An 18,696-nucleotide genomic window follows, 5' to 3' on the forward strand; every position below is an offset into this window, starting at 1 on the left:
TATTGTATTATCTACACAAGGTCGAAAAACACCTTCTCACACAGTTCTTTTCCACTCTCCTCACACAATCCTTGCTTTTACAAATCTCGCGTTATTAGGGTTACAGCTAGCCTAACTCTGGCTAACAGACTGTCATGCATTAAGATCCCCTACAAATCCATGTCAGTTCTTTCTGTACTTCCACAACTACAAGGAGTGCTAGAGAATAATATGGGTGTCCAAGGTAAATATCAGATACCCATATCTCCCAGGCACATTGTACATAAATAAACTTAAAGACACGTTACCTTTTTAAAAATTACAAATCTTAGTTCCCCAGAGGCTAAGACTGTTAATTGGAAAAAAAAATAGTTACCTATCATGTCATTTACAAAACCCGAGCACTTCAACTCAAGTAAATTAAAAGTTAAGAACTGAATGAGTCCATCCTTAGCTGATGTAAATGGAAGTTACACTGATGTATATCACCTGAGATCTAGCCCAATATCTTACTCTGCCCCTTTAAACAAAATTGGTATCGAGTACAAATAGAAAAGTGCTGACAAGGCACTTACGGAGCTTTCTTAGTCTATATGCATTTGACAAGTTTTGTACGTTAAGCTTGTAGCTAAATAAACCTGTCAGGCCTATCACCCTGAATGATAGCATAATAAATCACCCCCAAGAATGGAATACACAGGCACAATACCCTCTCTAGCCACATCACTGAACCTTCCTGTGCCTGATTTCCACTGCTTTGTATCCCCTATAATAATTTACATTTGAGTAAAGTGAATGTGAAGAGGAGTAAAATGATACCAAATCAGAATGTAGAACCTTAACCACTGTCCGTAATAAAACACACACCTTCAATGTGGAACCTGCAGCCCAGAGAGAGGAAACATTAAAGGTGACTTGTGATCCTGGGCAGCTCCTGGGGCTTTGTCTATACAGGTGGCAGTGTATAGAATGTGTAGAGCTATGCTGCAGTGAAAAGTGGGCTGTGTCCACACTGCAGTGTGTAGTTACACACAGCAGTGAAAGGCTCTGGCAGCGGAGAGGCAGCAAGGAAAAACTCTGGCAGACTCCTGCTGCTGAAGTCTTTCCTGGCTGCAGGGAGGTGGCAGGATGCTACGCTCCTAAAAATAGCCTTGCCTAAGCAGTGCCTCACCACCTCCACTGCTATTTATACCCATTCTAGGTAGGCCTGCAGTGTATGAACTCTACATGCTGCCAGAAGTGTAGACATAGCTGTAGAGAGCCTGAGGGCCTAAGTTATAGCAGCCTCCTTGTGCTGCCCTGCGAGTGGGAGCACTGCACGTACTCTGCAGCAGTATGTGCTGAAACTCTGCCCCTCCCAGCCTCCCATCTTTGTTATTTTCTTTCAAAAAGTCCTTTTAATAAATGCAGCTCAACTTGAGATGTGAAGTTGCTTTTAGCTCAGAAGAATACTGATTGAGAATCAACAAGGGAGAGACATGACGGAATATTTGAAACATTATTTATTTTGTGAGCTATTCCCATGCTACTGAATTTCAAATCTGGCCATAGTTGATTTCTCAGTAAATGAGTCTCTTTCTCAGCACACAGATTTATAAGATTATAAATTTCCATCTTCCGATTCAGATTGCTGCTGTCTTGATGGTGCTTCTGTAACTCCTTGATTTCAAGATCATCATGCTGTCCATATGTTTTTGTGTCCTTTGGAAAAAAATGTTTAAATTTCTTTTAAGTGTTGTTGCCACTGTTACTTTCCTTGGCATCTTTTGCAAACTGTTAGTTGGCAGGAATCTCTACAGATTTCAAGTCCAACTTCAGCATTCCTTCAATACACCAATGTTTGGCCTGTCACATCTAAAAGAGAAGAGGAGTGGCTGTGAGAATTTGATCAATCGCTGCTTCTTATTAAGCAACTTTGAATTTGAATCATTTGAGAACTTTCTAGATATTTTCAAATTGCTCCATTGAATTACAGTCAATACACCCATGCAATGTGCTCTCTAAACAGAATTCTCACAATATTAACAATGTTGTTAGAAAGGAGACGTGACTAAAAGGCAAAGTAATTGCCAATTTCTTTAATGTGCATTCTTAATGAGTTTTATCAGAAGATTGACTCACATGAACATGCACGATTAGCTCTGCCCAAGTTTAATGCACCACTATTGCCACATTAGCCTTGGTTTCATTACCTTTGGGAAGTAGTTTTGTCTAATGCATATTGCACAGCCGGGTAATCCCCTAAGTACTACGTACAGCCCAAGCCTTAACTACTCATGTCCGACAAATAAAGAAGAGATGTAACATAACATGCTGATTTCATTTCACCAGTTGGTGTTTGAGAATATGAACAAGTCAGATTGCATTTCATGGCAGAAGATAAACCAACAGATGTGACTATTGTGGGCCCTAGTTTAGGATCAATTGTTGAAAATGGGGTGAGGGAGAAACTAGTTATTAAATACATACATTTACATTAAAATAGTATTACAGTTTTGGCATCACATCTTAAGCTTATATAGTAATATATGGTGAATCTATTTATATTTATCTCTATTGATCCTATTTAACATTCACATTTTATATGCATAGAAAAAATCTGTGTTACCAAACTAAGGGCATAGCTTTTATATTTTGCAAAAAACTAGTTTTTTCTTATTTCTCACTCCCTGTTTCTGGTCTTAGTTTTTTATGCAATCATCTAATTATAATACTGGAAAAATTGTCCAATAAAGCACTTTCTCCCCTAAACTAAGTTCAGATGTTTAAGTATTTCAGCCTCTCTTTTTCAGGGATTCTCTAGTGAGGTCTGAAAATAATCTATTCCCTATCACAGCCTAGAAAAAGGAATTAATTTATTGGCCATTTCAAGAGGAAGCTCTGATGTACCAATGACTGGATCTAGTATTGCCAACTTCTGCATTCTTACTATATGTATAAACAAATTAAACTCCAACATTTGAGTTGTATATTGGTGGTGATTGATTAAGGTATTTGTTCTCTGTAACATCTCATATAGAAGAGTAGGTGAAGTTGGAGTAATATTAGAAGTGCTAATAAGTAGAGCTGGCCAGGGGATTCTGACAACTTTTTCCAACTCCCCAAACAAACAAACAAACAACAAAAGCCAATTCCTCAAAAACACAACTTATTTCAAGAAAGGGTCAGCTTTGACAGGTTTTTTACTTGAAAATTCTAGTTTTCCAGTTTTGAAATTACTTTTGGTTTACAAATTCAAACTAATTTATAGTAAACAAAATGGTTGAAATATTGCAATAACATTTATCTCAATTTCAATTTACCCAAACCATTTTTTATTTTAATTCATGAAATTTTTTTTTAGTTTGACTTTTTCCCATTCATGATGGGAAAATTTGTACAGAATGCAGGAACCCTTTCCTGGACAGCTCTCTAATAAGTAAGTGGAGAAAATTACAGAGCAACTATTTTTGAGTGTATACAGTGACATGGCACCAAAATATGTCTCTAAATGGTTTCATAATAAGACTGTATATAAATTAAAGAGTGTGTGTGTGTGTGTGTGTGTGTGTACACATACAAGTGCTATGGAGGCACCTGGAGAAGGGTAAATATAGTTTCCTTTTGGCCGAGTGCCTATGGAAACAACAACAAGCTCTGGATTTAACTGGCATAGTGATCCTTACCTAAAGTGAATAGAAGAATGGCTCAAACCCTTACTCAGAACTGAATTCCTAGCTCTAAGGAAGTAAAATAGAACCTTCCTGGTCACTTCGGTAAGTGGTTCTTCCTCCATCTCTCCCTCCCCCCTCAGAAGCCTTTGGGAATGTAGAACCCAAAGTATCTAGTATTTGGGGCAAAAGGGAAAAATAATCCAAAGAAACACAACCCTATATATACATGCTCAACACAATGAGCAAAGCCCAACAAATGTGGCTGAAGAGTGGCCATTTCCATAGCTCCTATTGTTCAGTTTGTTGAGGTCCAGAACTCTCAGGGTATGCCTACACCAGTGCTTTTCAAAGTCGGGCCACCGCTCGTTCAGGGAAAGCCCCTGGTGGTCTGGGCCAATTTGTTTACCTGCCACTTCCGCAGGTTCAGCCGATCATGGCTTCCACTGACTGTGATTTGCCGCTCCGAGCCAATGAGGGCTGCAGGAAGGGTGGCCAGCACATCCCTCAGCCCATGCCGCTTTCCGCAGCCCCAGCTAGCCTGGAGAGGTGAACTGCGATCAGCTGAACCTGTGGATGCGGCAGGTAAACAAACCGGCCCGGACTGCCAGAGGCTTTCCCTGAACAAGTGGCTGCCTGACTTTTGAGAAGCACTGGTCTACACTATAAAATCGACCTAATTTCGTAGAAGTCAATTTTTAGAAATCGATTTTATACAGTCAATTGCGTATGTCCACACTAAGCGGATTAAGTCAGCATAGAGCATCCTCATTACCGTGGTTAGCATTGACTTATGGAGCAGTACACTGTGGACAGCTATCCCACAGTTTCCACAGTCTCCACCCCACATTGGAATTCTGGGTTAAGCTCCCAATGCCTGATGGGACAAAACATTATTGCGGGTGGTTTTGGGTACATGTCATCAGTCACCCCTCCCTCCATGAAAGCAACAGCAGACAATTGTTTTGTGCCTTTTTTCCTGGGTTACCCATGCAGACGCTATACCACGGCAAGCCTGTAGCCCGCTCAGCTCACCATCACCACTGCCGTTGTGGGCAAGTCTACTGTGGGGGATGCTGTGATCCAAGTAGCCAGTGCAATCATTGATGCTTTGTTATCAAGGGAGTTACTCTGGGAAATGTGCAGGCCTTTTTAGATTTTAAGTGCATCATATTCCTGTCCTTTGTCTCTGGTGAGGAAGTCTTGCAGCCGTACATTCCAGTCTGGTCAGCGCTGTAACACCCCATAGCACTTCTGTGGTTGACACATGTAACAGCTCCAGGGCTCTTGCTCTTTTACCTTGGCCGAGGTACCTTGCCCTACCCGGACGTCCAAGCATTCAACATAGAAGCATCTGCAGCAGCTGGCATTGCTACACAGCAGCATCTCCTTATCTTCGCAGCAGATGGTGCAGTAGGACTGCTAACTGTCCTCATCCACAGCTTCCGCTGCAACTCTGCTTCCCTGCTCGGGGGATCCGTTCATGAAGCCTGCACTGTAGTAAGGAGCAGTAGTAAGGACCAGCTATAGGCTGAGCAGGTGTAGAATGGTGGTAGAATGTGCCTTTGGACGTTTAAAAGCTTCCTGGTGCTATTGGTCAGACCTCAGTGCAACCAACATTACCATTGTTATTGCTGCTTGCTGCGTGCTTCATAATATCTGTGAGAATAAGGGGGAAGACGTTTATGGTGGGGTGGGAGGTTGAGGCAAATTGCCTGGCATCCGATTTTGAGCAGCCAGACACCAGGGCGATCAGAAGAGAACAGCAAGGTGTGCTGTGCATCAGAGAGGCTTTGAAAACCGGTTTTGTGACTGGCCAGAACTTTGGTGTGATGTGTGTCTGTGTGTGTGTTTTCCTTGATGCAAACCCACCCCCTTTCTTGATTATAATTCCCTGTAAGCCAACCACCCTCCCCACTTTGAAATAAAGTAACTATTTTTTGAAACCATGAATTCTTTCTTTCTTAATTTTAAAAAAAGAGAGAGAGAATGGACAAGGTAGCCTGAGTGGGATGGGGGAGGAGGGAAGAACAAGGCCACGTTGCTTATTGTAGCCACACTTAAAATCAAACTGAATGACAGCCTTCTATTGCTTGAGCAATCCTCTGGAGTGGAGTGGCTGGGTGCCTGGATCCTCCACTCCTGCATTCTTGGGCATCTGGATGAGGAGGCTATGGAATATAGGGAAGAGGGTAGGCGGTTATACAGTGGATGCAGCAGGGGTCTGTGCTCTTGTTGGCTTTCCTGCAGCTCCAACAGAAGCTTCATCATGTCCATTTGCTCCCCCATTAGCTTCAGTATTGCATCCTGCCTCTGCTCTTCATGTTCTCTTAATCCTCTTCTGGCCTCTGTCACTGAATGCCTCCTTGCATTAAGCTGTGCCCCATCAGTGCGGGAGGACTGCATGAGCTAGGAAAACATGTCATCGCGAGTGCATTTTTTCCCCCACCTTCTAATCTGCAATAACCTCAGGGACGGAGATGATAGGGGAGCACAGAATGTTTCTACGCTCTACGATTCTGGGGGGACGGCATGGTCACCTGTGCTGCTGAGTTCGCCACGCTGACCAAACAGGAAGTGAAATTCAAAAGTTCCTGGGGCTTTCCTGTGTACCTGGCTAGTGCATCAGAGTTCAAAGTGCTGTCCAGAACGATCACAATGGAGCACTCTGGGATATCTCCCAGAGGCCAATACTGTTGATTTGTGTCCATACCACCCCAAATTTGACCCAGCAAGATCGATTTTAGCACTACTCAGGGAGGAGTAAAGAAGTCAATTTTAAGAGCCCTTTAGGCCAACGGAATACCGGAAACAATAGAAGTGGGCAGCTTGCTGTATCTCTAACCAAAAAATGAATAGGCTTTGGTCCGATCTTTCTTGATTTGTCCATGTTTGTTACTTTGAAATATAAAGATTTGTAGGAGGGGAAAAAATCACCTTCTGTGCACTGCGCTTAGTCTCATTTATGGAAAAATAGGAGGTCATCTATGAAACTGTTACATAATATACAGTTTTCTGAGATGCACGCTTTCAATTTGTGTTTGGTAATTTGGCTTCTTCTGTCTTATCAGCCACCAAAATACTTACTTTTATTTTATACTTCAGTTTTTTTCAGTGTGTGTGTGTTACATAACCTCCAAAAATCCTCAAAGCCTAGAGATTCGTTGGCACTCACAATAACAAAAGCTAACCACTCTTTCCCCCGGCATCCTGGGTTGATGTACTGATAGAAATTCTTTTTCCCTTGTTGATAAAGAAAAATGAGAGTCTATTAACACTGATTATTTCCATGACACCAATTCATTACTTTCCCTGGATAATCAGATCAAAATTCATCATATAAAATGACTATTTTTTCATGTGGCAATGATCCATTTTTCTTTGTAATTACTGTCTTAATTCTCTCCAAGCTGTGCACCATACTATTTAAAAATCTTTTCTTCCCCTTTGCTGATTTAAAAAAAAAGTTAGAGCAAAAAAACCTTTCTAGAAAGAGAGAAGTTGAATGCAACGTTGGTGGGGAAAAGAGCTCATTTAAAATCAGACAGGACTATTGTATTTTTTCACTAATAGATTGACAATAATCTATAATCACCAGATTGGTACTTTGATGACATTTTAAATCATGACATACTTAATTTTTAAAATTGCTTAGTACCCGAAGAATGAAATAATTAATGTTACTCAAACTAAATGAGAATTTTGAAACAATGCTCTGTTGGATTTCATGTCCTTTTGCCAGCAGTGTCCTTCCCACGCATCTCTGTTTGGTACTCGGATACTATTGTGATGGACAGCCTACAAATACCTATGTGAGATATTTGCCAATTTTCTTGCCACTTACAGGCTGAGAATGATGATCTCAGAGGAACGTTTTTGTACTTCTTTTGAAGGAACATTTCATTCCATGTCAAAACCACTTAAAAGGAAGCATTTATCTCCTTCATGAGCCCATCGTTTCCTTCCACTGCCTATTGCTAATTTGTTGCCATAAAATCACCCTTCCCAATGACTGGGCAAAAGATAGGGAGCAGTAATGGTGAGGGTGCAAATTATTCTTCTAGTAAGCCAATGGTATAAATCCATGTCAAGTTTTTTAAAAGGAAAAACCAGCCAAGGCCACAATATCCCTCTTTTGGTTTGAACAACCATTATCCACAACATGGCATGCGTGGAGAAGGGACTATGTTAACCTGAAACTCTCTGATATGAGATTCATAGATTCATAGACTTAAGGTCAGAAGGGACCATTATGGTCATCTAGTCTGACCTCCTGCACAAAGCAGGCCACAGAATCTCACCCACCCACTCCTGTAACAAACCCCTAACCTATGTCTGAGTTATTGAAGTCCTCAAATTGTGGTTCAAAGACCTCAAGCTGCAGAGAATCCTCCAGCAAGTGACCCATGCCCCATGCTGCAGAGAAAGGCGAAAAATCTCCAGAGCCTCTGGCAATCTTCCCTGGAGGAAAATTCCTTCCCAACCTCAAATATGGCGATCAGATAAACCATGAGCATGTGGGCAAGACTCACCAGCCAGCACCCAGGAAAGAATTCTCTGTAGCAATTCAGATCTCAACCCATCTAACATCCCATCACAGACCATTAGGCCTATTTACCTGCTAATAATCAAAGATCAATTAATTGCCAAAATTAGGCTATCTCATCATACCATCCCCTCCATAAACTTATCAAGCTTAGTCCTGAAGCCAGATGTCTTTTGCCCCCGCTACACTAGGTGTTTAAGTGTAATTGTATGATTCAGTACATTATGGGATGAAGAAAGAGAAACAGATGCAACTGGGTGAGCAGACATGTGGAAACTGTCCCCAGACTGCTCATCTGGAACCTGTAGCGGGAGGTGATGAATCTGAAGGATTATTCTTTGAGGAGAGAGGGAGCAGAATCAGAAAGTGGGTCAGTGAGGCTAGACTGTGAGCAGCGGGAGGAATCACTTCTGACCTCTTATAACCTGAGGTTTTCCCTCTTGGAGTAAGAAATAGAAGTGTTACTGGGCACTACTGCATGCAGTGTTGTAGCCATATCTGTTTTAGGACATTAGAGAGGCAAGAGTGGGTGAAGTGATAAACTTCTGTTGGACAGAAGCTGGTCCAATAAAATATATTTACCTCACCCACTGAGCACTATTGTTGGCTTACTTTGGTTAAACAAATATTGTCTTTTGTCAAACCCAGAAGTCAGAAGCATATTCAGTCAGTGAGGTTTCTGAAGAGATCTGCAGGTTCCTCAAAATAGTTAGGAAAAGTAACCAAGATTCCCCATTATTTACAGGACAGTTTCTGAGACAAAGCTTAGAGGAGTAAAAAGAGAGGCTGTTCTAGCAACCCAGAGACATTGGTATTGACCAGGAGTGATCCAGGAAGGTGGTGTGACAGCTTACCTCAGCATGATGTGCTCATCTAGCTTTTATGCTTCCCATTGAGTTTGAGAGTAGGAGCAGCCAAGGATAATTAGGCTTCCACACCACAGAGGTACTAGGATCTTTAGAAGTAATTTTTTTCTGTATATTAAAGTGTATTTTAACCATGCTTGTTTTCCAGAATGAAATGATAATCTTTACTCATAATGCAGGATTTGGTGGTGATGGGGTATTTCAATTATCCAGACATCTGTTGGGAAAATAATACACAGAACACAGATTATCCAACAAGTTCTTGGAATGCACTGGAGATAATTTTTTAATACAGAAGATAGAGAAAATTATTAACTGTAATGGTAGTTAAGCACTATCACAACCTCCCTAGGTAAATTGTTGAATATCTGTCATTGGAAGTTTTTAAGAAAAAGTTAGACAAACACCAGACAGGAATAGGCTAGGTAATACTTAGTCCTGCCTCAGTGCAGGGGACTGGATTGCTGACCTATCAAGGTCCTTTCCAGTTCTGCATTTCCATGATAAAAGCATGCAGAGATCAAAGCATGACAATACTTCCAGGGACAGAATCCTTCAATATAGAGGAGTTAGTTAGAATTAATCAAGCATTAGATAAATCTATCAGTACACCTCATGTTCAGTAAAACATACATGCTCACAAGCCTGTAAAAGCAATAGCATACATCTCTCTTGTGTGCACGCGCTCTCTCTAGCTCACTTTCACTTTTCATGGTTCCTATACGTCTTAAACTAAACTGGCACCATGTCAGTGTGCCAGTCTGCGTAGGAAATGTTACACTTCATAAAAAAAAAGAGAGACAGAGAGACTAAAATAGAAAGCACAATTAGAGGCATCTCAAATGAAGGAAGCATCGTCTAGGTTAGGGGAAATTATAACTGTTCTTGTCAGGGTTCCTTCCCCACTCTGAACTCTGGGGTACAGATGTGGGGACCCGCATGAAAGACCCCCTAAGCTTATGTTTACCAGCTTAGGTTAAAAAACTTTCCCAAGGCACAAATTCCACCCTGTCTTTGAACAGTATGCTGCCACCACCAAGTGATTTAGACGAAGAATGAGGGAAAGGACCACTTGGAGTCCTATTCCCCCCAAAAATATTTCCTCAAGCCCTACACCCTCTTTCCTGGGGAAGGCTTGAGAATAAGATCCTCACCAATAAAACCCTTGGATCTTAAGAACAATGAAAAATCAATCAGGTTCTTAAAAGAAGAATTTTGAGAATAATATCCTCACCAATAAAACCCTTGGATCTTAAGAACAATGAAAAATCAATCAGGTTCTTAAAAGAAGAATTTATTTTAAAAAAATAAAAGAATCACCTCGGTAAAATCGGGATGGAAGATGACTTTACAGGGTAACAAAAAGATTCAAAACACAGATGAATTCCCCTCCAGGCAAAACTTTAAAGTTACAAAAACAGGGATCAACCTCCCTCTTAGCACAGGGAAAATTCACAAGTTACAACAAAAAATAATCTAACGCTATTACTTACTATTTCTGCAATTTTAGATGCTTAGTTCAGATATGGCTTAGGAAGATGTATTTTCCCTGCCCTGGTTCCTTGCTGACTTGAGAGAACAAAGGAACACAAAAACAAAAACCTTCCCCTCAGATTTGAAAGTATCTTCTCTCCTTATTGGTCCTTTTTGGTCAGGTGCCAACGAGGTTATCTAAGCTTCTTAACCCTTTACAGGTAAGGAGGGATTTTATGCTACCTTTAGCTGTATGTTTATGACAGTTCTTGAGTGGAAAAAGAATTAAAATGCGATGAGAGAAAAAAAATCTTTAAAAAATGCAGGAAAGATGTAAGCATGTGGGGGATTACTTATGAAAACAAATAAAGTGAGAACAAAGCAAATAAAACAGCAGAGATTTCTAATGCTCACTATGATTATCGAGTTTATTGTCCTACAGCTACGCTCTAGTGGTGCACCCTATCTAATTTAACTCTTATTTCTTTCTTTTGTATAATTTAAAAAAAATCTTTTAAAATTGTGACTTCTGTATAGAGTGGTAAAATATCTGACTTTTTTGCAAATAATTTCTAAGAAAATAGTTTGTAATATAGGACTAGACTAATGTAAGGTCATGGAGGCAGAGGGTTTGTGTGTTGTATAACACTAGACATGCTGTTAGTATTTAATAATAAAAAGAATGTAGTCTAGCCTATTTTTGATGTAGTCTAACCTACATATTTTAACACCTTGCAGGCCATATGTAAGTTGGCCAGAAATCCCTGAGAATGGTACAAATACTACATTGTTGCAAATAATGTTCTAGGCTGGAGACCCAACTAGGTGGAAGAGTCCCTTGAGCTGCTAGTGGGAAGATTGATGGATGGTTTCTAGGCTAGTTAGACTGCTATTAAACTCTTGGACACTTCTGGAATTTTTATTCTGTTAAGTTTTAAGTGGGTACCTTGGGATTCTTCAGTACAGAAAAGGAGATATTTGGCACCGAGAATGGATTTCAGATAGCATCAATTAAATTATTTCTGATTTTGTTTCGGGGGAGAGGGGAATGGACTGGATCCACAGGGCAAAAAATCAGCAAGTCTCCAGAATGACTATAAATAGTCATAAGCAAGAGTTTTCATTTTATAAAACCAAAAAACAGTTCTCAGGTATATAAGGATCAACTTGAGCAGTATTTTATAGCTCAGGGGGTTACAGAGGAAGGCAGTATTGTGTCCATTGGGGAAAGAAAAACTCAGGGGCTTTAAAAAAACAAACAAACAAAAAACAGACAACGCCATGCTAGGAAAGAAATATCAACACAAAAGTCAAATGAGATGTTTTCAGGACTTGACATTTTAAGAAACTATTGAGTTCTCAAAACAAACTTTATTGCATAATGTTACAAACTACAGCATGGAAGCCAGCTAGAAAGGAATTTTTTTTTAAATGTCAAGAATGTGTAATTTTGTCATATCCCTAGCTGAAATATTGCATGGCAGGATTGTTTGTAGAATCCTTGAGCTTCTGAAATAGCTTACTGCAAGGAGTACTCACAAAAAGCAGCTCTTATTTTTGTAACATAAAGAATAGCCTCAATTATCTGTCTTTTTCATTATGCTAATTGTGAATATAGCAATGCAGAAATATATTGACACAGTTGCACTTTGCAGGTGGATAAAGTTAGAAGTTTAAAAAAAAAAAAGAGGAGTCCTTCTGGCACCTTAGAGGCTAACAAATTTATTTGGGCATAAGCTTTTGTGGGCTAGAACCCATTTCATCAGATGCATAGAATGGAAAAGACAGTAGCAGGTATAAATACACAACACATGAAAAGATGGGAGTTGCCATATCAAGTGGGAGGTCAGACTAACCAGACAATTCAATTAACAGCAAGATACCAAGAGAGGAAAAATCACTTTTACAGTGGTAATGAGAGTGGCCCTTTTCAAACAGTTGACAAGAAGATGTGAGTAACAGTAGGGGGAAATTCGATTTTTTAATGACCCAGCCACTCCCAGTCTTTGTTCAGGCCTAATTTGATGGTGTCCAGTTTGTCCTCGCTTACAGACACCACACAACAAAAATACCAACCCAGAAACCAAACCCTGCAACAAACCCCACTGCCAACTCTGTCCGCATATCTATTCAAGGGACTCCCCCATAGGACCTAACCACATCAGCCACACCGTCAGGGGCTCGTTCACCTGCACAGCTACCAATGTGATATATGCCATGTCCCAGCAATGTCCCTCTGCCATGTACATTGGCCAAACCGGACAGTCTCTATGCAAAAGTATAAATGGACACAAATCTGCCATCAGGAATTATAGCATTCAAAAACCAGTAGGAGAACACTTCGGTCTCTCTGGTCACTCAAAAACAGACATAAAAGTGGCAATTCTTTAACCAAAAAACCCTTCAAAAACAGACTCCAACAAGAAACTGCAGAACTGGAATTAATTTGCAAACTGGACACCATCAATTTAGGCCTGAATGAAGACTTCAAAAAGTAATTTCCCTCTGCTGATACTCACACTTTCTTGTCAACTGTTTGAAATGGGCCATCTTGATTGCATTGGTCTCAGTAGCACTACAAAAGTGATTTTCCCCTCCCTTGCTATTCACTCCTTCTTGTCAATTGTTGAGAATAGGCCACTACACCTTAATTAAAATGGCTCATTAGCACTGACCCCCCACTTGGTAAGGCAACTCCCATCTTTTCATGTGCTGTGTATTTATACCTGCCACTGTATTTTCCACTCTATGCATCTAGCCCACGAAGGCTTGTGACCAAATAAATTTGTTAGCCTCTAAGGTGCCTCAAGGACTCCTCGTTGTCTTTTTGCTGATACAGAGTAACGTGGCTACCGCTCTGAAAAAAGTTTTTAAGTCATCTTAAACATGATTATGTATAATGGATTGCAGCCTATTGTACAATTGCACAATCCACCCCAGGTAAGAAATAAGAAATTTTGAGAGCAATTGAGCACTGGTTAGCATAAAGCTATTTAGCCCAAATATTTCTGTAATTATGATACTTTTTTTGGGGAAAAAAATCTGTGTTCAGTGGTCCCTAAACTTAGCGTTCACGCTGTGGGACAGATGTGCTGACATACTCATCTGGGGAAGTCTTATTAAAACACAGAACTGTGAATCTGGATATTGGGGTTTGACTTTGAACTCTAATAGATTTCAGTGCAGCCTTTCACAAGCCACTTAAAATTTCTGTGCCTCAGTTTCTTCATCTGCAAAGTGTGTGTGGGGGGGGAATGGCTTAACTCACAGAGTTTTTGTAAGGCTTTTTTCATTTATATTGGTACAGCATTTTGAAATCAGACAGAAGGTAATAAATATGTTCAAAATTGAACAATAGAATCAAAGAAATATAGGGCTGGAAAGGACGTTGAGGTCATCTAATCCAGCTCCCTGAGTTTAGGCAGGATCAAATATATCCAGACAATCCCTGACAGCTGTCTTTATAACCTGTTCTTAAAAATATTCAAATGATGAGGATTGCAGAACCTTCATTGGAAACTTGTTCCAGTAACTAATGATCCTTATAGTTGGAAAGTATTTTCTAATATCTAATCTAAATCTCCTTTGCTGCAAAATAATCCACTTACTTCTTGTCCTATCTTCAGTGGACATGGAGAACAATTGATCACCATCCTCTTTGTAACAGACCTTTTATATATTTGATAACTGTAATCAGGTCTCCACCTCAGTCGTCTTTTCTTCAAAAAGACACATGCCCAGTTATTTTGACCTTTCGTATAGGTCAGGTTTCTAAACCATTTATCATTTTTGTCCACATCATTCCCAAAGTTTGACATCCAAAACTGAACATAATATAATAGCTGCAAGGCGTCACCAGTGGTGAGTAGAGCAGAAAAATTACCTTCTCTTTTGCAATTGCATCATATTGTTGGCTCATATTCAATTTGTGATCCACCTATCAATGCTAAATTCTTTTTAGCAATACTGTTGACTAGTCAGTTATTCCCATATCGTATTTGTACATTTGATTTTTTTCCCTCCAAAGTGTAGTATTTTGCACTTGTCTTTATTGAATTTCATCTTGTTGGTTTCAGACCAATTTTCCAATTTGTGGAAGTCATTTTGAATTCTAATCCTGTCCTCCAAAGTGCTTGCAACCCCTCCCATCTTGGTGCCATCCTCAGATGTGATGAGCATACTCTCCGCTCTATTATCCAAGTCATTAGTGGCTCACTTTGAAATACAATTGGAAAAACAGAGACCCAACAGAAATGGATACAGTTTGACAGTGAACCATTGATAACTGCTCTTTGAGTACAGTCTTTAAACCAGTTGTGTGCACCCTTCTTATAATAATTTCATTGAGAACACATTTATCTAGTTTGCTTATGAGAATGTCATGTGAGATTGTCATAAGCCTTATTAAAATCAAGATATATCCTGTTTATTATGCCCCCTATCCACCAGGACAATACCCTTGTCAAAGAAGGAATTAGGTTGGTTTGTCATGGCTTGTTCTTGGTAAATCCATGTTGGCTATTACTTATAACCCTATTATCCTCTAAGTCAGTGGTTCCTAGAGTGGTTAGTGGTCCCCAGACCTCTGGGGGTTCACTGTGGGTCATGCAGGGGTCTATCCCTTGAGACAGGGCCAGAATACACTGGAACAGCATTCTGGCACTTTTGTGGCATGGAGTGAGCCATTTTGTTTTCAGAATGGCATCCTCATGGGCAGGGGGATCCTGGTACAGTTAATAGTTGTAATGTATAAATAACTTGTAAACAATCTGCAATTATTACTTTTTCATTCCTTTTTTGAGTGAATTATATATATAATATATAATTTATATATATGTAAATAAAATATAGTATAATAAAGTATAGTGTACTTAAAAGTAATTAGTTTATTAAAGTGTGTGTATACACATGCATGCACATGCACATATTTAAATAATAAACTAACATAACTAATAAAATAATAGCCTGAAACTTCTGTATAAAAAATGAAAGTGGTCCTTGGAAGAAAAAAAGTTTGGGAACCACTATTCTGGGTGCTTAAAATTGATAAATAATAATTTGTTCCAGTATCTTTCCAGGTTCTGAAGTTAGGCTGACTGGTCCATAATTCCCCAAGTCCTCTTTCTTCCCTTTTTAAAAGGCAGGTACTATGTTTCCTCTTCTCCAGTTGTCTGGAACTTCACCCGTCCTTCAGGAGTTCTCAAAGATAATTGCTAATAGTTCCAAGATTGCTTCAGCTAGTTTCTTAAGTAACCGAGGATGAATTTCCTCAGGCTCTGCTGAGTTGGATACATCTAGCCTATCTAAATATTTTTTAACCTGTTATTTCCTTATCCAGGCTTGTGTTTCTTACCCTCTGTTATAAATATTGTGTTAAGTAACTGGTCTTAATTAACCTTTTTAGTTAAGAGTGAAGCAAACTAAGCTTTGAAAACCTCAGCCTTCTTGATGTCATCAGTTATTAACTCTTCTTCCCCACTAAATAGTGAACCTACATTTTCCTTCACCTTTCTCTTGCTCCGAATGTATTTATAAAACCTTTTCTTACTGCCATCATTGGCTAGTTGTAACTCATTTTGTGCCTTAGGCTTTCTTATTTTGTCCCTACATGCATGTATTATTCTTTTGTATTCATCGTCAATGATTTGTACATGTTCCTATTTTTTGTAGGATTCCTTTTTGATATTCAGGTGATTAATGTGCTCCTGATGCATGCACACTGGCCTTGTACTATTCTTCCTATATTTTTCTCTCTTGAAGTTATGAAAACTTGACCTACCTCAGAAGAGTTGTTGAGATTTTAATTCATTAATATTTCTACGTCATTTTGAAATTGACAGAGACATGTTTTCAAAATATTTCTTACCTTTGCTATTGCAATTGCCTCCTTAGGTTGCCCTCTTCAGTTTCCTCACAATGTTGCCTACGGCTCCTCCCTTATCTAATTGAATTCCTTGCCCTCAGTCACAAAGGTGATTGAGGCCTCTAGGTGTTACTGTCATACATATTATTAATAATAAAATAGTGCTATTCTCCTCCTCCTCCTCTTGATATTCCAGAAGCTTTTGATCTGGATCCCACCATTGGCCTATCAGGTTGGGAGGTTTTTTCCCCATCAGGGGAAGATGATCCCAACACTCACATCCTAATTATGTATGTAAAGGTAGAAAATTCCTTCTTGAAATCTACACTGATCAGTTTACATCCTGAAGCATGAGATTTCACTCTCCTTATCTAAACCTGCAAAACTATAATACTCATTAGTCCTTATATTTAACATAGCTCTTGTTTACTTCCTTTGTAGTTGCCATTTTTGGAGCTTTATTACTTTTTGTGAAACTAGAGCAATTTATGATGTACAGCAGAACCTCTTTCCAAATTTCTTTCATCACCTCTTCTCTTTTGAAGATGTGATTTGGTCTTTTTCCTGAGCTGTGTAATCAGTTTGAAATTCAGCCAAAGTAAGATTGCTTTGGCATTGAAATAGAAATCCTTTTGTATTTCTTGCACTGTTTTTCATCCATCTTTCATCATGACAACAGATGACAAATCTGTGTTTATTGCATAATTTACATTATTTATAAAACTAATAGGAAAAAAAAAACATGGATGACTTCATATCTGGCATTGACTTCTGTGATTGCCTGATGATATTAAATTAGCATTTGTAGTCCTGAAATTTTATCACAAACTTTTCTTGTATTCCCTTTAGCCAGTGTTCTTTTTATAAAAGTACCAGTTTCCTTTCATCATCAGTATTCTTGAACCTTAGCTACATTGATCCAGTGTTTAACTTTGTCAAATGTATATTCTTCCATCTGCCACATTCCCACATCCATGATAACTTAATATTTCACCTTTTCTTAAATCTCTTAAATGTTCTGAATTAAGTTGCATCTCTCAGTATTCTCCCCATGTGATACATGGATGTGCACACTTATTTTATCCAACCGTTAATAGTATTTACATATAGCTCTGAATAGCCTAGCTGCTACAGTGATGCATGTGTTAGAAAGACATGCAATCTAATAACTTCTTAAGACCAACTTGCAAGGGATGCAAAGGGGTTACAGGCCTCTCATTGGTCTGGTATGTAGATGCTAGCTCATCAGAAAGTGTCATGTAATTTCTTAAACAAAAGCTTTGTGTCACTCTCATAATCAAAATAATTGCAAAATGTCTGTAAATACAATATAAGGAGTTATGCATAAATACAGAAAATATATTCGTAGTCTCTAGGTACTGGTCACCAGCAAAAGTGAAAAAACAGGCCAGCTGTCAGACAAAAGATGTTTAACACAATTTACATGTGAACAGATGAATGAATATTTTATTCACAATTGGCTTCCTATCACCAGCTTGAGCTGAATGCAAATGAAGGATTGTGAGGACTTCAGAGGAAAAAATCTAACAGGAAGAGAAAAGCAGGAGGAGGAAGAAAACTCTTTTCTGGGGAGTACATTTCCAAGATTTACTTGAGTATATTTGGGGGGCAGAAGGAATGTCCAGGCACGCTTCACTGATGAAGTAAAGGGACGGGGCTTTTACCTCACTAAAGAGGTCTCAGGCAGTGGACATAGACAAGGTTCTGTCATGCTAAGGTCATGTGTTGATCAGGTGCCTCACAATCCTTGGTACCCCAGGGGACTGCCACAATACCTAAGATAGATAGCTGGCAAAAGCTGTGAGGAAGTAATTGCATTTTTGTGGACTCACAAAAAAAAAAAAAAAAACTATTTATGAAAGAAATCAGCTTCTATTGTTGGAAAAGCAAAAGAGTTATCTGTGGGTATCTTGTCACATGACTTGTCACCATGAAAAGATGATATGCTGCGAAATAGTGGCCTTATTCTATTCAAATGGCAAATGTCTACCGGTTAGAACTCAATAATGCATTTAGTCAAATCTTTATTTGGAAAGGATTGAATTCTGAACTGACTTCTATGTGCATAGTCCCAAACATAAGGGTAGTTCTATGCCCCTCGCTTCTGTCGGAATGAGATTGTTCGATGAGATAAGAGATGAGATAAGGGGGATGATGTCACTGAATGTGATGTCCCCAGCTATGATCTCTCTGGAAATGCTGGACATACTCATTTTCTTAGGGTATTTTCCTAGCATCACCTGTGAAGTAAGTATTGCATCAGTTTTTTACCTATCTGAAGAAAGAAAATGCATGTCA

This window comes from Gopherus flavomarginatus, chromosome 3 (assembly GCF_025201925.1).
Source record: "Gopherus flavomarginatus isolate rGopFla2 chromosome 3, rGopFla2.mat.asm, whole genome shotgun sequence".
Lineage (NCBI taxonomy): Eukaryota > Metazoa > Chordata > Testudines > Testudinidae > Gopherus > Gopherus flavomarginatus.